The sequence below is a fragment of the Mustela nigripes genome, chromosome 5, assembly GCF_022355385.1.
Source record: "Mustela nigripes isolate SB6536 chromosome 5, MUSNIG.SB6536, whole genome shotgun sequence".
Taxonomy (NCBI): Eukaryota; Metazoa; Chordata; class Mammalia; order Carnivora; family Mustelidae; genus Mustela; species Mustela nigripes.
Window position 1 is genome coordinate 99,486,252 of NC_081561.1, and position 24,949 is coordinate 99,511,200.

At 37.8% G+C, this 24,949-nt stretch overlaps 2 pseudogenes; both read left to right on the top strand.

The window, feature by feature from the left end:
* The first annotated feature begins 453 nt into the window (after positions 1-453).
* LOC132017425 (annexin A2-like) lies at positions 454-1,604 on the top strand (annotated as a pseudogene).
* Positions 1,605-17,264: 15,660 nt separating this feature from the next.
* Positions 17,265-24,949, top strand: part of LOC132018684 (glyceraldehyde-3-phosphate dehydrogenase-like) — a 50,449-nt pseudogene continuing 42,764 nt past the window's right edge.

The following is a 24,949-nucleotide window of genomic DNA, read 5'->3' on the forward strand; positions in this document are numbered from 1 at the left end:
ACTGGAAACAACCCAAAACATCCATCAATAATGGTATGGATACATAAGTTATAGTTTAATCATGCTAAGGGATAACATTCAACAGTATATGGTTATAGAAGTCAGATTCCAAGTCTGCTTGGAATTTTATTTAAATGGAAGCATGGAACATGTGTTCTCTATGCCCAGCATCAGTAACATGAAGATGCATCCATATTGTTGCATATAGAAATACTACATTTTTTCCTCATTCCTGACAAATGCATATTTTTATTTCTATTAAATATTCTATTTTTATTTACTTCCATTTGTTCTACATTTCTATATGTGTGTGCGTATCTATGTATAAAGTATATAAATGATGTATATGTACTTACATATAAAAATATACAACTATAGATTTTGTGCTGTGTTGTTGTATGTATATAATGGGCATATAACAAAATGTGTGCATGGCTGCACAACTAGGGACGCTCACGGCTCTCAACAAGTGGCCCATTTTCTTTCAAAATGTCTGCTGTTCACAGAATTCTCTGCGAGCTCAGCTTGAAGGATGATCACGCCCCCAAGTACACACAGGTCAAAGTATACACTAATTTGGACGCTGAGTGTGATGCTCTGACACTGAAACAGCCATCAAGAGCAAAGATGTGGATGAGCTCATTATTTTCAATATCTGACCAACCAGAGAAATGAACTGAGACAGGATATTGCCTTCACCTACCAGAGAAGGACCAACAAGGAGCTTTATCAGTACTGAAGTCAGCCTTGTCTGGCCACCTGGAGACAGTGAGTTGGGGCTTACTGAAAACATCTGTTCAGTATAATGCTTATCAATGCAAAGCCTCCATGAGGCTGGGGACTGATGAGGACTCCCTCACTGAAACCATATGCTCAAAGACCAACCAAGAGCTTCAGGAAATTAACAGAGTCTACAATGAAATATACAAGACTAATATGGAGAAGGACATCATTTCTGACATATCTGATGACTTCTGCTAGCTGATGGTTGTCCTCGCAAAGCATAAAAGAGCAGAAGATGGCTCTGTCATTGATTATGAACTGATTGACCAAGATGCCTGGGATCTCCACGATGCTGGGGTGAAGAGGAAAAGAACTGATGTACCCAAGTGGATCAGCATTGTGACCGAGCAGACTGTCACCTCCAGAAAGAATTTGGCAGGTGTTTAAGTTTTTAACAGCTACAGCCCTTATGACATGCTGGAAAGCCTCAAGAAGGAGGTCAAAGGAGACCTGGAAGATGCTTTCCTGAACCAGTCCAGTGCATTCAGAACAAGCCCCTGTATTTTGCTGATAATTCCATGAAAGGCAAGGAGACCTGCAATAAAGTCTTGATTAGAATCATGGTCTCTTGCAGGGAAGTGGACATGTTAAAAATTAGGTGTCGATTCAAGAGTGAGTATGACAAGTCCCTGAACTACCATACCCAGCAAGACACTAAGGGCGACTACTAGAAAGTGCTGCTTATACCTGCCTGGTGGGGATGACTGAGGCCCACAATGGCATGAGCATCCAGGAGGGGTGCTCCTTTGTTTTCAGCTAACAGTTCTAGAAAATAGCCTGTGACTAACATCCCCTTGTGCCCATCCCTGTGGGGATGATGTTCTTACTACCCCCCTCCCCATCTTTATTTCAGTTGTCTAAGCATTGCCTGCTTCTCACATTTAGTGTTTCCTTTGAGCCAAAGAAAGGAATAGCCCAAGGAGTTGGAAATGCATTCTGTGATGTGAAACACTTGGCCTCTTGTGTACCGTGTCATAAACAGATGGATAAACCGAATTTTTACTTTATAAGAAAATAAAAGTAAAATATGCATGCATGTATGTATATATGTCGCTCTCGCCAGCAAGAATGACCAGGAGACATCAGCGAAGCAAGCTTTATTTCTGTGTAGCTGTTGGGATCTCTCTCTCCCCCGCCGTGCATGTCTATATATACCAAGGTTGCACAACCAATCACTCGCAGCCACATAGATACAAAATCCTAAGTTCCACCTACTGGCTCGCATCCAGCCGCCATCTTAATGGCGTGTTTACTTTCGGGCACCGAAAAAGTCGGGCGGTGCCCGCACCACCCCCCCCCCCCCCCCCCCGCGGGCCCAGCTGGAGCAGCTCTGCACTATCGCCACCCGGGGGCGGCGATGGCTTGAGGCAGGGCGGCCGAGGCAACGAGCCGGCACAGCGGAGCCCAGAAGCATCACCGCGCATGCGCTACAAGCCGCTCGGGCACCGACATATATATATGATATATAATAAAATGCATACAGATATAAGATGTATGTAATAAACAGTTATTTTAAAATGTTATTATGTTAATATCCTGAGGTTCACATTAAATAAAATACTAGATTAGAAGAGTATGACTGGGGGCGCCTGGGTGGCTCAGTGGGTTAAAGTCTCTGCCTTCGGCTCAGGTCATGACCCCAGGGTCCTGGGATGGAGCCCCACATTGGGCTATCTGCTCAGCAGGGAGCCTGCTTCCTCCTCCCTCTCTGCCTGCCTCCCAGCCTACTTGTGATCTCTCTGTCAGATAAATAAATAAATTAATTAATTAAAAAAAAGAGAAGAGTATGACTGACCAGCTAAGAGTTAATTACATGGCATGAAAAGGCAAATGAATCAATGAATCTGTCTGGGCTTGTTTTCAGGCAAACAATGCAGGGACCAAGGGCAGGCAGCCCCAAGATGGGCCATTCTGGCATGAACATTACATCGAGTGAGCACTGGGTGTTATATGCAACTAATGAATCATTGAACACTATAACAAAACATGATGTACTATATGCTGGCTAACTGAACATAATAAAAAAAAATAATCAAAACCCAGCAGATGCAGGAAAAGCTCTCCTCCTGATCCACTGCCTAAATTTACATTGTTAAGGAGAGCTATTACAAATTCTGCTTTACCTAAGAAACTTATCTGCATAATAGGGCAAACTTTGTTTTTGTAAAACATCTTTTCACCTTCCTGCTAATGGCTTCCTCCCCTTTGTGTCTTCAGAATCTCTCCCTCCCCTTAGCTCACACAAGTTTCATGCTGCTGCCTCATTTTCTTTGGAATTTCATGTCTATGTGGATTCCTCCTATGTATGCTATTAAATTTTATTTTCTCTTATTAATCTGTCTCATGTCAATTTGATTCTAAGTGTAAGGGCCTATTCAGCCAGAGCGGCCCCAACCCGGTAGAAGTGCAATTTTGTTGTTTATGCAGTAAAACTTAAATTGACCTTGCCCCCTCCAGGGGAACATACTTACAAGCAAGTCCGAGAAACCAGTTCTAGGTAACCACTCAAATACAAGGGTAGGTTAGGTCAAGTGGAGATAAAGGCCTAAATACAAGGGTGGGTCAGGTCAGGTGGAGACATTCAATCAAGTGGGGGTGCATACTGTCTCCTAGCTACCAAGGTGATAGGCTAGTTTACATAGCTACTGTGGGGTGAATTGTAATTCAATTAGCCACCTGTGTGTGGCCAGGGCCAACCACAAGGCTTTTGCTATATAAAAGTTAGTCTGGAAAGCAGGGAGGCATGCACTCTCTTTAAGAGGTGTGGCCCCAGCCATTCGGTTTGATTCTTGATGCTTGGCACCAAATAAAGCTTTGCTTGACCTTCACTTTGTATTAGCCTTGCTCCTTTAATCACGGACCCATTATTGGGGGCCACAACATGGGGACCCAACACTAAGTCCAGCTAGAATGACCATAGGACAGAGGAAGATCTTTCTCCCCAACAACATTTCACTGATTGCTAAAAACCATCATGATTCCCTTCTTTTGCAGTAATAATAATGATATTCTAATAGACATTTCCTTTTTGTTGTATCCATGGTCAAAGGAACGAGACTGATATAAAGTGAAGGTCAAGCAAAGCTTTATTTCGCACCAAGCATAGAGAATCAAACTGACCGGCCAGGGCCATCTCTTACAAAGAGGCGACCCCTCCCTGCCTTACTGATTAACTTTTAAAGCTCAAGGGCCATATGGTAGGGTCTGGCCACACACTGGAGACCAATGAGATTGTAACACACAGAGAAAGCTGCACAGTCATGCTAGGTCACAAATGGTTAGCCAACTGAATTACAATTTACCCTAGTAGATATTTGAGCTAGCCTATCACCTTGGTCAGAATTGGTGTCCAAAAGGCACCCAAAGGGCGGGGTCCATACTCCTTGGTAGCTAGGGAGACAGTATGCACCCCCACTGATTGGATACCTCCACCAGGCCTGACCCACCCTTATATTTGGGCTTTGTTACCTGGGACTAGTTTCCCCGGACTTGTTTTTAAGTAAGTTTTGGTGGGGGGGGTGCAGGGTCAGTTTAAGTTTTAGTGCATAAACAATAAAATCACTGTTTAACTGGATGGAGCTGCTCTGGCTAAATTTACACTTTTGTCCTATTTTCTAACTTCTCATTGCCTCTGTTTCATACATACATATCCAAGTCATCAGATATTTTGCCAACTTTACTTTCAAAACATGTCTGGAATATGACTTCTCACTAGGTCAATGACTATAACCCTAGTCCAAGCCATTGACCAAGAAGTTGGAAGAATGTAGGGAAACACAAGGGATTGAGCACTACCCAGGAGATGGTAAACACGGGGCTCAATCCCACTCCTCAACCTGAAGAGGGAAGGGAAGAGGGCTGTTGTTATAGGACTGAGAGGGTTGCTTGACAGGATTTCAATCTTGACTTAGGAATTCAGCCAGCTGGAGGCAATCGCTCTTGGGAAGGAAGACTGAGGAATAAATATCCTGAATTTACTCAGTTTTCTGCCATTTGTCAATAGAGCATTTTGATGTGATCCATAGGGCCACATAGGCATAGAATAAGGTAGAAAAGGGTAGAGAGTAAATCTGGTATAGGAGAATGTGTCTTTTAGTGTAACCTTTCAATTCGACTGTTGTTTCCTTTTGTTCTATTTTCCACAAAACAGCCAGAGTGATTTCCCTAAAGCCTAAGGCAGAACATGCCATTGATTTCCTGAAGACCTTCTGATGGTCTCAAGTTTCAACTAAAGTAAAATATAAAGTCCTTCTACTGGGCTACAAGGCTCTAAGGAACCTGGCCACATGACTACTTCTTTGGCTTTATTTCTAGTCAATCTCCCTCTCCAATAAGATCCCTCAGTAGCGTGACCTCTTTTCCCCCTCCCCAAACACATCAGGCTCACTCCCAAACCAGCATATCTGTCATTAATAGTCTCCCCGGAATCTTCCCCCTTGCCTTCCACATATATGCATGGTCCTTTACTTCTTTCAGTTCTCTGCTCAAACATAAAATTGCTTCTCGACATCACTCTCTAACTGTGCTTTATTATTATTGCTAGAACTTAACTGCATCTGGTGCGTGTTTTATATTTGTTTCTTTGTCCACTATCTTCCTCTTTATTTCAGACGGCTAGTTTTATAAAAGGAGGGTCATATTTTTTTTTTTTCTCTGATCTATCCCTAGGTCCTAGATCAATGACTCACACATAATAGGCACATGTATTAGTGTGAAAAGGTTAATTTGTATAATGAACAACCACAAATAATTACTATAATAAAACTTGTTTCTCAATCGTGTCACAATACAGTGTAGGTCATTGGGGTATATGTACTAAGACACCCTGACCACTAAACGGCAAACAAACTCTATAGGTAGACTAAAAAAATGGCTCATATCATTGTTTCCGAGAAACTTTGAGTACTTAAATAATAATGAAGCTCTGAATACCTTCCACCTTATTTCTAAAGGGCCAATACCTTCCCTAATCCCAGAACACCACCTTAATTAACAGAGGGAAGAAGGGAGAGAGAGAGAGCAAGGTATTTATGTACAAGCTTAAATTAATATATTCATTCTTTCTTCTTCTAATTGCCTACAATGACACCAGGGAACAGAAAAGGAAGTTATTCTCCCTTCTTTCTGAACAAAATAACTGTATCTTAAAATTTTCATATCTTTGAAATCCCTTTGGAAACCACCAGGTCACTCCTTTTGTCAAGGTACCTACTTGTATGTGCTACTGAAGGAGAATCTGGAGTTCATTTTTCATATAATATATATTCTAATCAGTATGACATCTAACTGTGAGTCTTACATTTTGATTTCTTTTATTGAACTAGAGGTTTTTTCTTTATTGTCATTTGTCAATCAATACCTATTTCTAGGATTCCTTAAGGGAACTCATTTAATTTTCATTGCACAAGCAATGTTTCAATAAGAATAATCAATTTTCTGCTGTGCATAATAGTACAAATAAGTTGATTTATTTAAAGGAAAACTGTCCTTAAAGGAAAAGAACAATCAAGACTACTTCCATTTGAGTTAAGAGGAGTAATGGTGAAATGGTGTCATAAAGTCTCAAATCAGAAAGTGCTTAAGTGGGATGCCTTGGTGGCTCAGTGGGTTAAGCCGCTGCCTTCGGCTCAGGTCATGATTCCAGGGTCCTGGAATCGAGTCCCACATCGGCCTCTCTGCTCAGCAGGGGGCCTGCTTCCCTTCCTCTCTCTCTGCCTGTCTCTCTGCCTACATGTGATTTCTCTCTGTCAAATAAATAAATAAAATCTTTAAAAAAAAAAAAAGTGCTTAAGTACACATATAACAAGTACAGACCTAAGTATAAGGGAGGTTATAAGAACATGCAAGACAAAATCCTTGCTCAAGAGGAACTACCTTTATAAGCACTTAACTCTATGAAGAGTGACTAGTTCTTAAACAAATACGAAATGGATCCAAGTTTTGTGTTTTTGAACAGAACAAGTATGGGGTAGACTTATTCCTGCCACAATCCCTAAAGAATTTTTTTTTTCCTTTTTAGGTCAACTCTCTAAATGAATGTCTCTGGGAGTCCCTAATCCCCTATCCACCCATAGGAGCTTTTTCTAGATCTCTTGTCAAGCAGAATTGTTTTCCTAAACAGTAATGTAATTTTCAATTGTCTTACCACAGTATGATTTAACTGATCATACTGATTTTTATGTTCGTGATTTTTGTTGTGTGCCTTCAAGATATATATTTGCATTCTCAAGGAGCAAAAGCATTATATCTACATTGTATCTGATGTTTTCAAAACAAGGGAATTTGTGCTTGCTTCAGCAGTACATATGCTAAGATAAAAAGAAAAGAATTCTGAAATCTGTGAGCATTTTACCCAAGCACCGTAATAGAGTCCTCAAATGCAAATAACATTAAAGTTGAGCATTTCCCAAAGAAAAAGTAGCAAACAGGTTGTAGACCCTTAGTCATTTTCCAAACATAACACTAAATGTATGAAATTTTTTAAAAGTTTTGTTCTTAGAATAAAAGCTAATATTCATAGCATTTGGTGATAACATTAAATATTCCTAATATACAATGGAACTCAGCTGTTGTCATTTTACCAGAGGATTTTTGTGTATGAGATAGAAGACAGCAGTATAGCCATACCAAGCAATGGATGCTAAACAATTCTCTAACTTCTCACTGTACAGCTTTCCAATACACCCTACTAGCTGGGAAAATTAGTCTAAATGTTTCCTGCAATCCTTTGCTCCTAAGCTCAACCTCATATCTCCCAGGAGAAATGAGCTTGAATATATATTTTTTTAGCTCACCATTATACAGTTTTTATTAAAATAGAGTTATAGCTGAACCGTCAAGTTTTCAGATAACAGGCTTACCTTTTGTGTCTTTGGGGACTTTTCAGTAGAACAGAGAAAAAATGAGGATTGATTTAAATCATTTTCTAAGACAACTTCTTAAACTGAACAAATTAAGGCATCTCTTAATAGCAAAGTCATGAAGAATTTGGCATTGCTGTATACCATAATGGTTCTTATCTCAGACTTATCAAATATTTCTTTGATCCCAATGTAGGACCATGAGAGTTCATAAATAACATTCAACTGTTTTCTGAGAAATGCATATTATTATTAGAGATTTTATTGAAGGGCAGTCACAGGAAGCAGGCATTGAGTTCTATACTGAAGACACTTGCAAACACTACTTACCATAGGGATGAGCCAGAAGGTCTGGATTTAAGTTTCTCAGAAGACTGATGCCCTAAACAACTGTTCATTGGGTTTCTCACATCCTGAGCTCCTGATCTAAAGATTTGACCATTAGTTCTCCAGGAAAGAAATGTACAAATATCTCAGTGGCAGTGCTTCAGTTTCAACAAAGCACTTAATTTTTTTCTGGTTCCTTGAAAAGACTCTTGATCTTGTCTTTTCTTTTCCTAATTATCTTCAAGTTGGGGAATCATCCATCAACTTTGCTAGATCTTTGCTAGATCCACATTCTTCTGCCTCCTTCCCCACTGCATTTGATACTAGAAAACAGAGTTCTCTGATATTTCCACTTTGGGACTGAGTCAAACCTACCCAAAATTGCAAAGTGAGTGAAATTTATCTCCAAAGCTCTTGAGTCCTGTTTCAGTCTTTCTGCCTTCCTTGTGGTTAGGAGCCATGAGAGAGGTGATTTCTCATACTGTCTGTATTCTGTATTCACAACAGAACCCTACAAGCTGCTATAATTATTATCCCCGTTTTGTTTTACCTATTAGGAACCAAGTAGGAAATAGGCCAAAGTGCATTTCTTGAATCCAAGATTTGAACCCCACTGTGGTCTGTCCATAGTGCTTTGCTGAGCTGACCTCTCTTTTCTGTCTGGAGTCTTTCACTCTGATGTTCCCCCACACTGCCATCCCTTGCCCCTGTCCTGTCCTTTCACATGCCAGCGATGTCCTGAATGCCATTTTTTTCACCTTGGTATCTGAGGTGACATCCAAATTTACCTAATTGTGCTACGCCACGCAACTGGCAACATGCCAAGTAATCTGAGAAACAATTTCAAGTAAAGGAACTAGTCACTGATACTAAATCACTTGCTGAATTTTATTTGGTGGGGGGAGGAGTTGGGAACTCTAACGTAACTCAGGATTTGGGATTTATGGTATGAAGATATCAGTCTATGGATTTTACTGTGCAAATTTGATACTGGATTATGATGAATTAACTCTATCTGCACCAAAGAAAACTCATTCCTTTTAAATTTGTCTCCTTCCTCTATCACAATTCCCTCATATGCATAAGCTACTGAAATTTAAAAAATGTTTTCTAATGAATTATAGATGCCTCAGCAATAATTTCCAGGCACTGAACTTTTGCTAACACTACTTTATCCATGCAGCATTTTCCTTTTAGTTGAGGCTTGAATGTTTTGGACCAAAGCTTTTCAAATTGTGCTCCCCTGTTGAGGACTGCCATCACACCTACCCTACAGCAGCACAATCAGGCTTTTAGATATTCATATTTTCACCATGACACGAAGAAGTCCAGGGTAAAAGATTCTGAAATCTTGAGCTAGATGACTGAAAATGTTAAAAATTTTCTTTAAAAAAAACCACAGGATTTTATTTTTATTTGAGAGAGAGAAAACGAGCAGGAGTAGGGGGAGAGGCAAAGGCAGAGGGAGAAGCAGATTCCCCGTTGAGCAGGAAGCCAGATATGGGGCTCGATTCCAGACCCTGGGAACATGACCTGAACTGAAGGCAGTCGTTTAACCAACTGAGCCACCCAGGCACCACCAAAATTTTCTTTTATGATACGATGACATTGTTTCACTAACACATTTTGACATTAAGTAATCATTGCTATTGATTTTTGAGGCATTATATTTGCAGTGAAAGAATTAGAATTATTCAAATACTATGCATAAAAATGTATGCTTTACAAAGTAGAGGAATCCCTGTATTACAAATTAAGATGATTTTTCTAATTTTTCTATAAAGAAAAAAGGACAGTTTTCCCAAACTGCTTTAACAATTTAGACTTTACGTGTTTGTGGTGGTGACTTATTTTGTTCTTGTTTGGGGGTGGGGAGGGTAAATAATATGGCATATCAAAAAAATTTAAGCTCTGTCAAATGTAAAATGTACACTGCTATCATACATATATGCAATTTTATTAGCTTATGACTAACAATTTAGGGATGCCCGGGTGGCTCAGTTGGTTAACCAGCTGCCTTCAGCTCAGGTCATGATCCCAGCGTCCTGGGATAGAGTCCCACATCAGGCTTCTTGCTCAGGGAGCCTGCTTCTCTCTCTACCTCTGCCTGCCATTCTGTCTGCCTGTGCTCTCTCTCTCTTCCTCTCTCTCTCTGACAAATAAATAAAATCTTTAAAAAAAAAAAAAAAGACTAACAATTTAAAATATAAAATTTACTAAAGCTAGAAAACAGAGATTTACAGTGGTTTCATTAGAAAGATCTGTACATTTATTAATATTTCCAAGGAGAGCAAGTATTTATGCAAATATGTGGGTAAAATGCCATAGCAGCATGCTACATCTCCATAATCTGAACAATTCTTTACAATCTCATGAGAAGTGAATTAACAGTAGAAAATATGTTTCTTTCCTGAATAATCAAATAGAAAAATGAGAAAAAATTTCTCAGTTATCAAACACTATGTATGTTTGTATACTTGTATGTATCTGCAAGGTTTGTGAGCTCATTATAAGTAGAATATCATTATTGTTTACTCTATGTTCTAGACATTTTTGCCAAACAGAAGACTATGGGGACCTTTTACAATTTCTTGTAAGCATACCAGGTTGTCATTCCCAATGAAAGATGTATATATATATATATATATATATATATATATATATATATATATATTATCCTTCCCAAATCACATGCATTTATATCCATTCTCTGCATACTTTCTGAGCTAAATTATGAGTTTCTTAAACTCTGACACATTTTAAACTTAGAGAAATTACAGCCTTAAGGTTGTAAAAGAAATCTTCATCTATCATACTTTGATCCCCTTTCAACCATAATGGTACCAGGGGCACTGATATAGCATCCTCAGCCCAGCAATTCTTTTACCCTGCCCAATGAAGGAAAATCTCACGATCAGTATCTGAATTCTAGGTGTTCCATGACAAGAACTGATCATTTGGACATTTTCTAACCAAATCCTGGTTTGCTGTTTTTGTTCTTATTGTTGTGCTAGGGGTGGCTTGCTTTATTTTTAAAATTAAAAAGATCAAGTTGAACATACAATAGTAAGTCTATTCCATCTTGTAGGGTTCAGTTTTTTACCAGAAGTCAGATCCATTCATGTGACCAACCCCAATGACTGCCCTCTCTAGGACATGTCAAATTACTGACTCTACCTTATACACACAGAGGACACAGAGGACATGTTTAACAGATCATCCTGTTTAACAGTCTGCCCCGCCTGAAGTCATTACATAAAAATCTCTTATAAAAAATAAAGTCAAATCTATGGAGAGGTTCAAAATTTCATCATAGTTACGCTAAACTTGTGTCCTAAATTCTGAAAAGAAACACTGGGAACCATTATATTGAAAGATCCATATGGCTATGATTTGGAAAAGCCAGGATGGCCACCTGGTAGTATCTGATAAAACCTGAACAGCTGTCAAAATCCTCCAGAAGATGATCCATCACAGTAAAGACAAAATGACTATGATATTAAACACCGGTAGTGAAAATATATAAGGATAACAAAATATAGCCTTATCTGTACCTAACATAATCCTGGAGAAAGTGTAAAGGCAAGACAAGACTGGAACGTTCTCTGAGAAAATATTTAAGCATTTTTTAAATGTTTAATTTTTTTTAAAGATTTTACTTATTTATTTTACAGAGAGACAGAGATCACAAGTGGTTAGAGAGGCAGGCAGAGAGAGAAGGGGAAGCAGGCTCCCTGCCGAGCAGAGAGCCTGATACAGGGCTTGATCCCAGGACCCTGAGATCATGACCTGAGCCAAAGGCAGAGGCTTAACCTACTGAGCCACCCAGGTACCCCCATTTAAGCATTTTTTTAAAAGATTATATTTATTTATTTGAGAAAGGGAGCATATAAGAACAGGGGAGGAGGGGCTTAGGGAGAAGGAAGTTCCCTGCTGAGCAGAGAGCCAGAGGTGGGGCTCCATTTCAGGACTCTGGGATGATGATCTGATCTGAAAGCAGATGCTTAACCCACTGAACCATGCAAGCACCCATATTCAAGCATTTTCAGATGAATTTTATATAATGACTTCCCTCTGGGTGATGTATATTTGCAAATAACAGCATGATTATTTTCTGGAAAGTTGGAACATTCCCTTGTTAAAAGAGCCACAGAACAGATCATGGCTAAAAGATACTGAATATCCCATTTGCTATGTACGACATTCTAACTATTCTATCCAGTAAAAAGGGACCATTCTATCAGCATGGTATTCATGAATCTGTAAGGATTTGTCCCTTGTTTAAAAATATTCACTGTCAGGGCACCTGGGTGGCTCAGTGGTTTAAGCCTCTGCCTTTGGCTCAGGTCATGATCCCAGGGTCCTGGGATCCAGCCCCTCATCAGGCTCTCTGCTCAGCAGGGAGCCTGCTTCCTCTTCTCTCTCTGCCGGTCTCTCTGCCTACTTGTGATCTGTCTGTCAAATAAATAAATTTTAAAAAATAAATATTCACTGTCTTCATTATTGTGAAAACTCTAGAAAAGCACAAAGATCTTAAGAGAATGTGTAAGTTATACCAACCAAGTTCTAATAGCAGGAGATCTTCATAAAACACCACACACATGTACTGCTGACCCAAGATCCTCAGAATAAGCAATGACTATACAGAGTACAGAGATCACAGTCAAAACCATCAGAAGCAAATTCTCTAAAATACCTGAAACCACCCATTATTCTACTCTCCTTTGCATATTTTTGTTCATTAACCTTGTATTTGTATTTCTTTCAAGTTTAATTTTATACTATTGTAATTAACAATACAAACGTCTATATTTAAGATTTCCTATAGTTAATCACCACCATAACTCTTTAATAGCTACTCTTAGGTATTGCCGGTCACCCAACTTGAAAAACTACATATATAAAGGTATGTTACACAAACTTTGTTAATAATGAATTTCTTGTAGATAATACACAGTGAAAGCATGAGAAGGGGATATAGTTAGGATGCCAAATTGACTGTTCGTCTTAACAAAATCCTAAAGACAATATATTTATAGCTTCATAAAAATTGTTTTCTCAAGAAGCTCCTGTGTTCTTTGTTCAAGGAGAAGATAAAGGCTCTTCAATGTTTACACAGAGCCAAGTATTTTGTCCTCTAAGAAGACTATCAGTTAGGTTACTCCAGTAGATGATTCCTTAGGATCTTCTGTTGAATTTTGGACTTACAAAGAGCCTAAAGGTATGAAATCCTTTGTGGAGAAATAACAACTAATGGAACAGATCATAGAAGAATTAGGTAACGTGGGCAAAAAAGTTTGGTGCATAACTTGAATGTTGGCAATAAGTAACATCACACAAAAGTAAGTTCAAATTCCTTATAAAAATAATTGAATAGCATAGGATTTTCTTTTAGCTACCCAGAGAAAATCTATGCCTTTGTTAGCATACCTTATTGTATCTGAATAACAGGAGCCATGAAATGAATCAACCTGTATCTAGGTTAAAAAGAAAGTCTACTTGGCTATCTCAATAAAGTAGACTTAGAGAGTCACTGGGATCTGCTTTTATAATCAAGCCTGAAAAACCATGGATTGATTCTACAGTTCCTTTCTGCCCACAGTTAGTTTTGTTTTTCTTACAGTTATTTAATACATGTTTTCCATAAATGTTAAGTGCCTGTATATAGTCTCTGCTCTGGTAGATGATTCAACAAAAAGCACAAAGACAAAAGCAGCATATGATCATGCTGACCAATAATCAAACCAGAAATCACACCTTCACAAATAAACCTCACCTTGAAAAAGATTTGCAAACAAATCTCATCTTCAAGAAGAATCAACACCAGTGGTAAAGATGTGAGCAATTTATGATGGTCTTCACTCTACTTGGGTGTGAAAGAACCAAAAGGGTGTACTATGAGTAAAAACTTGCCTACCCTCTAAAAAAACACTGATCTTCTGTTGCCAAGGTAATAGAGTAATAAGAAATTATTTTTAAGAAAATGTTATTATTGAAATATATTTGAATCACAACTCATTTTTAACTTGCTTAATAAAGAAGTGACAGCTTTCTAGTCATCGAAAAATTAACCACTGGAGCCAGTTTTAAATTTGTTTACTCAACCAATGACAACTCACTTCAGTAAATATGGTTATGCAAGCCAAACAACCAGCAGAAGGCTTTTACTTCTGAAAGGTAGCCCATGAGAAAGAGATTCATTCCAGGGAACATGATTATAAGTGCTAGGCAATCAACAACAGGCTTACCCAAATAATCATTTATGTACAATAATGTTAAATCACTCCTGTCTCCAAATTTCAGTGATCACTGAGCTTCATGCTTCCCAGACTTGCTATATAAGACTGATATTCCTCTCTGCTTAGAAAGTAGCTGACCAGCAGAGCTGCCCCACCTTAAAAAAGCAGTAAGTTCATTTGTGTGTGTGTCTGTGTATGTCTGTGTGTGTGTGTGTATCTGTTTCAGATATTGAATGGTGACTTTATCTTTTACATGGTAGTGGTTAAGTGGGTATATACACATTTGTCAAAACTCTATACAAAAATCTGTGATTTTTATTATATATGTTAGTTATACCTAAATTAAAAAAAAAAAAAAGAGCATAGGAATAAAACACATAGGCAAAAAGAGGCAGACCTTTAGAGTTGAGATGGAAACCTGGAACATTGCCAATGTGACCTCTCTCATACCCACAACAGTAGCCTCCAAGATACCTCTATGATTTCAGTGGGATCCACAGAACATAGTTTGAAAATTGCTGCTATATACGTGATAATGACAACTCAAGTAGACACAGGACAATACAGTGTAAAATTCTTCATTAATGATATTTTGGCTAATTTGGAAAGGTTTAAAAAGCATGAACTAAAATACAAGACAGAAATGACATGAAAGTAGGGAAAAGGGATCAGAATTAAAGTAACCAAAGACTGCTTATTCAGTAGGAAGACAGACATATTGATTAGTTTGTTAAATCAATCTGCGCGTTAAAAAATTCAAGGGTAATCACTAAGTTAACAACATAAAATATATAACTTGCATGCCAGGAAAGGGAAAAGAAGAGCATAAGAAAATCTGGTTAATCCAATTAAAAGAAGGAAACAAGAAAAGACAAGCAAAATAAGTAAAATAAATCAGACTGAGCGAGATAAATACCATATGACTTCACTCATGTGCAATTAAAAAAATGAATAAACAAACAATAAGCAGAATCAGACGTGTAAATACAGAGAATAGGTGGATGGTTGCCTGGGGAAGTAGTGGGGGGATGGGCAAAATGGGTGGAAAGGACAGAGAGACAGGCGTCCAGCTATGGAAAAAGTAAGACAGGAATGAAAGGCACAGCACAGGGAATATCTATGGATACTGTAACAGAGTTATATCTTGACAGATGGTAACTACACTTATGGTAAGCATAGCATAATGTTCAAACCAGTCCAATCTCTGTATGATATACCTGAAAGTAATGCAACATTGTGTGTCAACTGTACTCAATAAAAAAAAAAAAGGAAGCAAAGAAAATGCACTATTAATGATATGCTATAGCTAGCTCACAGTCTCACTAGCTCTCAACAGAGGTCATGCACAACCCTTTATACTCCAAACTGCAGACCTTATGGTGGTGGCTTCAATTCTGCCATGTTGACAGTATTTACACCAGGGAAATAAGCAAATGCTACAGATCAGGATTTTTGCTTCAGAGGGCCAGATTTTAAACAATTATTAATATACTTCTGTGCATAGTAAGTAGAAAACACAACTATTAACACTAACAATAGCAGCAAGAAATTGGATCAGTAATATTCATATCTAATCAAACCAGCTCTATGCCCCAAATAGAGCATTTGTGAGGTAATTACTTAATACTAAATGGACGAATTCATGTTAGGATTATAACCTTAAACTTGTGTACACTTAACATATATAAAGCAAAAACAGGGGGCGCCTGGGTGGCTCAGTGGGTTAAGCCTCTGCCTTCGGCTCAGGTCTTGATCTCAGGGTCCTGGGATCAAGCCCCGCATCAGGCTCTCTCTCTTCTCAGTGGGGAGCCTGCTTCCTCCTCTCTCTCTGTCTGCCTCTCTGCCTACTTGTGATCTCTCTCTCTCTGTATCAAATAAATAAAAACCAAAAAAAGAAAAAAAAAAAAGCAAAAACCGAATCATAAGAAGAAATGGAAAAATTAGTACTCAGATTGGGGAATTTCAACATAGTCCTCTCAGAAGCAAATAGGTTAAGCTGGCAAAAAAAAAAAAAAAAAAAAAAAAAAAAAGTCACTAAATATATGAAAAGGCTGTACTGCACAGGCAAGAAGCATGACAGAATGGACACATGTAGAGCCTTGCAGCCAACAATCACAGAATACTAATTATTTGGAAGCACATTATTTGAAACTAATTATCATTAATGAAGTTTCAAATGACCAAGAATTGGTATATAAATCTTATTTTATAACCAGATTGTCATGAAAAAAAATTAAGAAAGTTGAAATCACACTTTGAAAACAAAATATCTATCTCATGTGTCAGAAACTAAATTTTAATTGAAATTTAGGAAATGTTTAAAACTGCACTACAACAAAAGTGCTATGTTACAAAAATCCATGGGATGTTGTTAATCAGGAAGTACTTAGTGAGAAATGTACAGTCTGGAATGTGAAATGTTAAAAAATAAAGACTAAAAATAAACAAACTATGTGCTAATCTCAAAAGCCAGAGAAAGAAAACTGAACAAATATGATATAGAAACAATGAGACTTTTTCTAGAAAAAATTAAGTGATTAAAATTGACTAACTACAAAATGGATACAAACATCTCTATAACCATTAAAAAAAAAATCAATGTCTAAAATGGTCATAAAATAAAGAAATATAGAACTTATAAACAAAAACAAAATTGCCATTATTTCCACATGGTATGATCAATTATATAGAAAATCCATGAAAGTATATAGCAAATTAAAGCTAATTATGTTTTTCACAAAATTATTGCATATAAATTCACTGTAAAAAGGTCAATAGCATGTGTAAAGACTTGCAGGCAAGGTAAAACACGACACCAGGCAAGGTGGGTGCAAGGCAAGAGTTATTAAAGGCACTCTCTGGCGACGTTTCAGGGTTCAGGAGCAGGGGAGCCAGGAAAGTCACGCAGGGAGGACTCTGGAAAGCAGAGTCGGGAAAGTCACACTGGGAGGGAGTTGGAGGGGGTCTTTTATCGGCTCAAGGTAGGGCACGAACTTGCGTCCATATATTGTAAGGTATGTGGTGATCAGAGAGTATGAGGTGGGGAGTGTCCATGATGGGCAGTTCCCATGATGGGCAGTTCCCAGCTGGGAAGTTCCTGGGTGGAAGGTTTCAGTTTTCTGGAAATGACATGGAGGCTGCAGTGAGGGTGGCCGGAAAGTCCGCCATCTTGGAGAGGGTTGGCGGGAAGATCCGCCATCTTGGAGCCCCCGTTTCCCAGCTGGCCCATCACTATGTATCAGCAACAGCCATTTAAACGTAAGTCTAGAAAATATTCCCTTCAAAAATAGCAAGAAAATCTGTAAGGTACTTAGGCATTAAGCTAATAAAGGTGTTCATTTACTCCAGATTAATCTATAACTTCAGGATAATTCCAATCAAAAATATCCAGAGTTTTTTTGTATGTGTGTGTGAAAATTGATAAGCTCTTGCTAAAATCTGTAATAAAAGAGGAAATAGTCAAGAATAACTAAAACACAAGGGGATGGATAAAAAGTCTGATGCTATTTATGTAAATTTTACAAATACACAAATTAATTATACATTTATATACATGCATATACGATTTAGGAATACATGCATATATACCGGGTCAAAAATAAACGTACAGTAAGGATAAGCATTGATATTTGAATAGGGGAAAAAGGAAAATGTAATCAGTAAGAAGTGTAAAGAGGATAATGACTTAATTTCTGGAAAAACAGCAAAAATGAACAATTGTTGTATTTCATTTTTGGTACATGGTGTTTGTTATATTAAAAATGCTTGCTGTTTGTTTAAAGATTATCCTGATAAAGATAAGAAAATTGAAAAAGTCTGAATTGCAGGTTGGGAATAGGTAACATTGAGAAGAGACGACTCTTCTAAGGAGTTCAGCGGCAATGAGAGCAGTAGTCAGAGGGTATCATGAGGTCAAGGAAAAGTCCTTTTGTAGTATGGGAAAGAGTGGAGTACGATTCCATGTAGATTAATAAAAATATTTTGCAACACTGGAGAAAAATAATAGAATTGATAGGGCCTTGAGCATTGAATACACTGAATCAAAAACATTCTATCTGAAGAAAATAGAATGGAATGCCTCTATTAAGCATCATGACCAGGTAGAGAAAGAATTAGTAGATGGGAAAAAAGGCTCTAAGGACTTTTATCTTGGATACTAACTAACATAAGAATAGATGTGAAATACTGTGTTTATCTCTCTACTAAATGGAAGGATAAGGGGAAGAAGGAAATTAAGATACACTGTTAGGATCCCAAGATCATTCTGGTAAAGTTGAAAATCTAAATTTTTTTGTTTTATTTATTTTAGAGAGAGAAAGGCAGTGGGAGTAGAAGCAGAGGGAGAGATCTTCAAGCAGACATCCCGCTGAGCAACAAGCCTGAGATGGGGCTCAATCTCAGGACCCTTGAGATCATGGCCCATGAGATCATGACCAAGCCAAAACCAGGAGTCCGGCACTTAACCAAATGAACCATCCAGGTGCTCCTTCATGGAGGTCTAAGGGTCATGGTTCCTAGTCCAGCGTTTCAGCCTCCTTTGCACATGGCAAACTTAAAGTTTTTCTTTGCACTCATGGAGAGAGTGGTTTTTTCCATACTACAAGTTTTTGACACACTGGGGATGTTCAATATAATTTAATGTAAGATCTTAATTTTCCTTCCCACCTGCTAAAGAGATAGGAATCTAATTATGGGATTTTTTTTTTCTTGATCCAAAGAGAAAAAGGCCAAATAGGTTGGGGTGATGACATTTATCGAGGGAAACCTTGCAACTATTCTTATTAGACAAAAATCATCACCCACACATCTCCTTTTTTAAATATGTTTTAATTTTTAATTTTTTTTATAAACATATAATGTATTATTAGCCCCAGGGGTACAGGTCTGTGAATGCCAGGTTTACGCACTTCACAGCACTCACCATAGCACATACCCTCCCCAATGTCCATAACTCCACCACTTTCTCCCTACCCCCCTCCCCCCGGCCCCCCTCAGTTTCTTTTGTGGCATTAAGAGTCTTTTATGGTTTGTCTCCCTCCTGATCCCATCTTGTTTCATTTGTTCTTTTCCTACCCCCAAAACCCCCACCTTGCATCTCCAATTCCTCATATGAGGGAGATCATATGATAGTTGTCTTTCTCCGATTGACTTATTTTGCTCAGCATAATATCCTCTAGTTCCATCCACATCATTGCAAATGGCAAGATTTCATTTCTTTTGATGGCTGCACAGTATTCCATTGTATATATTACCACATCTTCTTTATCCATTCATCTGTTGATGGACATCTAGGTTCTTTCCATAGATTGGCTATTGTGGACATTGCTGCTATAAACATTCAGGTGCACGTGCCCCTTCAGATCACTACATTTGTATCTTTAGGGTAAATAACCAGTAGTGCAATTGCTGGGTCGTAAGATAGCTCTATTTTCAACTTTTTGAGGAACCTCCATGCTATTTTCCAGAGTTGCTTGCATTCCTACCAACAATGTAGAAGGGTTCCCCTTTCTCTACATCCTCGCCAGCATCTGTCATTTCCTGACTTGTTAATTTTCGCCATTTGGACTGGTGTGAGGTGGTATCTCATTGTGGTTTTGATTTGTATTTCCCTGATGCCAAGTGACATACATCTCCTTTTAAAGTTAAGTGTTGCCTAGAAGTTAAGACTTAAGATCCTAAAAGAATCATGCAGACCACCTGCCAGTCTGGCCTTTATTTTCTACAACATCAGGACACTGGGTTAATGATCTCTAAAATAAAACCCTACAGTTCAGTTATTCTGCCTCTGCTGCTATTTGCCCCACTGTAATGGAAATGACCATCTATTACCTTCTTAAGAGAAAAACCTCATGAACATCCCTACTTGTTTTCCCCCAATGGTAGCTGCTGGCTAGATACTAGAAGACTTTAATTCATTGAAGCTTAGAGCTAGAGTAGACCATTGCAAGCCTAGAACTTTCTTCTTACAGGTGAGAATATTAGAGACCAAGATCAAGTTAATGGCTTGCTTAAGGGAAGACACTGACTAGTGGTCACTCAACTGTTCCCTCATAGGCTACCACATTTAAAATGTTACTTCTGATATACATATCTGTTGAATTAAACTGCTTTCTGAAGTGTGTATACTTTCGATATAACTTTACATTTCACAGAGGTTTAAATAGAAAAAGGGGTGCCTGGATGGTATATTGGGTTAAGTGTCCAACTCAGTTTTGGCTCAGGTCATGGTCTCATGGTTGTGAGAATGAGCCCTGCTCCATCAGTTGGGCTCCGTGCTCAGCAGAGAGTCTAGTCTGCCTGAGATGTTCTCTCATCCTCTGCTCCTCCCACTCCTGCACTCTCTCTCTGAAATAAATAAATGTTTAAAAAAAATAAAAATAAATATATAAATAGGAAATTTACATGATTTTTAGCATTAAGACTTGAAGAGGTTTGAGCCCAGTGGTAGTACATTTTGCATGCATTTAATACCTCAGTGGTTTTTGCCAGTTTATTTCCTATCACACATAAGAGATCATTGGTTTTATGAGAATATATCTATTAAAGTTCACTATCTTTCTCTGTTTCAAATGGACTATAGAAGAAGGTATCTCAGTGGGATAGAACTTCAGGCCAATTCCATGCTCTGCTCAGTCAAACCAAGTATGTGCAAGGGCCCTTCAAATTTATATCTGGGTTTATGAATTATAGGTCGTTTCTGTGGTTTCTGATAGGGATCTTTACAACTGTTGATGGATTTAAAAGCCCTGATAATTTTGGAATACACAATAGAATAGCATAATAACAATTATTGCTCCTTTTTAACCTGAAAATAGTGACTAAAGGGCTATTCTTAGTTTTTAACTCTCCAAAATATTCAGATATTTTAGGCAACTGTGAAAAGCTTTTTAATATATTTATTGAAATATAAAGTATGCAAAGCAAAGAAACGGTCTCTTAAAACATGATCACATCCAGGAAGAACCATCTGGATCTCTTCCTTTAAGATTTCTTGTGTTTGTTTCAAGTAAAATTTTACAGACTGCTCTATCTAGGACACTACTTGGAATGCTGGGAATTCAGAATTTTAATTTTGTTTGTGACCAAAAAAGGCATTTGACTGCTAACCTTTGATAATCAGGGTGGAAAAATGGCCAATTGGAAAAATAAAACACAAATTGCCTCACGTAAGAAAACATCTTAAAACAAAGCTATAGCAAGGTAGAAAGTGAGTACAAATCATTCAAATACTGTGAGAAGTTTGGCTTTAAGGGAGTAGAAAATCAGTAACTCCAGCTGTCTATGGTTGTACAGATTCTACAGTCCTCAGTTATAGTAAGCACTTAGACTGTGTGTACAAAGTACATATCGTAGATGTGTAATTTTATTGCAATTTTCCTAAGAGATAGGGAGGTAACTATCTTTGAGGAAGGACATCTTTTTAAATCCAAAGATACCACACAGATTAACATTAGTTTGGGAATCTCAAACCATTATTGCAATAATTGATTTCAAACTCCCTGTTTGTGCATATGTATATGTGTGTGGTTCTTTTTTTTTTTTTTTAAGATTTTATTTATTTATTAGAGAGAGTGCACATGAGCAGGGGGGCAGGGGCAGAAGGGGAGGGAGAAGCAGACTTCCCCCTGAGCAGGGAGCCCACGGCAGGGTTCAATCCCAGGACCCTGGGACCATAACCTGAGCAGAAGGCAGACACTCAACCTTAACCAAATGGGCCATTCAGGCACCTCTGTGTGTGTTTCTTATAATCTTAAAGTCTACATATTACCTAAAAAGAATTTTGAAAATAAGTTAAATAATGTAAAATTTGAGCTAGTTAATGTATCATTAACTATGAGGACACAGCAAATATTTACCCCAAATCATATTTTAAATAGAACTTTAAAACAGCTCCCTGAAGAAAGCAATACAGAATGAAATTTAATCTACATATCTCAAGTGCTAAAACATTACATATCTGTAACTTTCATCTTATATAAACCATGGTATACAAGGAAGTTTCATTCAAGAAAGAATATTGTTCATTTTTCAGATGGAAAAAGAAAGGAAGGATGAATCTGAAACTCTCATTTTGACACCCCCCCAAAAAAAATTGTTTTTAAGAATTTCCTACTGAAGTCCACAGCAAGTTGAAGAAGTAATCATTTATGGTTAATATTAAAATTTTATTTGAAAAATACGACTTTCTCAGTACTAGAAACATATCTAACTCTAAAATTCATTTTGTATCATTTGCGATAATTTAATGAAGCCTAATGATATATTAGAGAGGTGGAAAAACAAAGATATCCTCTGTTGTATTTTACTTTGCCTTTAAGGTTATCAGTATCCTATAAGCTAGTCAAAGCTAAATTGGATCTCTAAAAGGCATTTTCTCTTGTTAACAAAAGCAATTGTCTAGTGTTTCCATTTAAATGTGAAACCAATCAATAATGCAATATAAGCAAGGAAGAAGAATATACTCACGAAGACAACAGACTTTTAAATAATGAAAACACAGTCTTTTTTTTTTTTTTAAGATTTTATTTATTTATCAGAGAGAGAGAGAGAGGGAGAGAACAAGCACAGGCAGACAGAATGGCAGGCAGAGGCAGAGGGAGAAGCAGGCTCCCTGCCGAGCAAGGAGCCCGATGTGGGACTCGATCCCAGGATGCCAGGATCATGACCTGAGCTGAACGCAGCTGCTTAACCAACTGAGCCACCCAGGCGTCCCTGAAAACACAGTCTTAAGAGTCACATGCACCAGTAGCTAGGATGCCAAGAGATGTGTCTCTGGTAATACTCTTTCAGATTGAGATCCTGTACTGCATTTTGTCCTGGATCTGTATCTGAGACTTCTGACTCCAAAGGCATCATGGGTACCTGGATCCACAGCTGTACCCATCACTCACTACTCACTTAATATCAGGCAAGCTACCTCTCAGAGGTTCTCTATGGATACCAGTAGTTTACGATGATAAAAAATTACACAAAGGATTTTCCCAAAGTGTGTTCTATAGAATATCTGGACAATGACAGAAGTAAAATTCCTAAGACTTGTAGAGCTCTTTCTCTTCATCTCTCTGCTTCCCATGGCCTGACATGCCAATTTCAGCAACCGTTAGAAGCCTTGACTTTCTACCCCTCAGATTCTATTTCTTTCATCCACTGAGATCAACACTCTTTGTTTGGGCTTCACTTCTCCACATGGTTACAGCATGAAACCACCTGCAGGAAGAATACTTGTGTGCTTCCCCTACCTTAAGTTTCTGAGCCATTTATTGAGTTTATTTAATCCCTTTAATTAGTTTTTTTCTTATATACTGAATAATTTTATAGATATTAATAGCACGAGAGCAATTCTGATTCTAACCATTCTATTATGACTCCCCCCCATATGTCCCTATAAGAGGACTTTTTATGAGCTCACTCTTTCTACCAAATTGATAATAGATTGGTTTGAATCTACTAAACAGAGATAAAGTTATGCAGCAATTGTTCAAGCTACTGATAATGATAGCTTTATTGAGCATAATGGTGATAGTAGGAGAAAATAGAAGGAGAAGGAGAAAAAGAAGCATTTGTGAAATGTGTAGGAGATAATATTGGTATCATTTGGTATTTGATAGTATATGACACTAAAATAAGTGGGGGGAGGTTATAGAACAGCACAGTTTTCTGGCTTGGACTACATGATGGATGGTAATAGCTTTCATCAATGATCACAATGAATTTGAGATCCCTGTGAGATACCCAAGTCAGCATGGATGGTAGTTTATAAATGTAGAGGATATAAACCAATTAAAAATTTAAACAGAGTTCTGTGTGGAACCTGGAGGAACACTGTTATTTAAGGTATTAAGTTTGGTTGAGCTTTTTGAAAGCATTGAAAGAGCTTGAGAATGAGTAGCTAGAAAGGGAACATAGGAAGCAGAGGAATGGCATATTTCATTGATTCAAAATTTTACAGTGTACAATTTCCTCTTTTTATTCATCACTGCTTTCAGAGTAGTAAGTTTTGGGGCTACATCTTTGAAGAGAGTGAAAATTTAAGCCAAATACTCCTTTCATTTATCTTGTTTTTTTTTTAATACTTTAAATACAATATTTTTAATAACATTTAAAAATTCATATTATTTCTGCATCACTCAAAAAGGAAAACTGTTTTAGTGGAAATTTAGGAAAAAACGTTTATATGGCTCTATTATTGCATTTTTGAGTATTTATGTTATGGGTACAGTTCTTTTGCTTGTCTCCTAAAACTGCAAAGTGCAGCTTTTCATATTATACATTTGATATTGTTCCCATTGCCACTGAAATTAATAGTTCTATATTTAGCCCAGTCATTACTGAATTTCTCAAAATACTCTTCTTGAAACATGGGCTTTTGTAGACTACTTCTTTCAAAGGGCTCCTTTTTTACTTAAAACAAAGCCCTCCATGATCTCCCACTCTGAACTCATTCATATTCTATTTCTTTGAGCCCAATAACACACATGCACAGAGACACTTCTTGTATATGTACTTGCACCCCATTGTTTCACTATGGACTAGAGGCCAGGCAGCAATTTTTAAGTCATGAGATAAATTCTACAGTTCTTTACTCCATGGTCCATTTGCTTCAATAGTCATTGTTTCCTCACTAAGAAAGTTCCACTTCTTTCAACTCCCATGATTGGCCAGATGGTAAGTACCAGGGCTATAAGTGATCAGTACAAAAGTTCTGGAAAAACACAGAGAAAGGATGACACTAAGGAGATT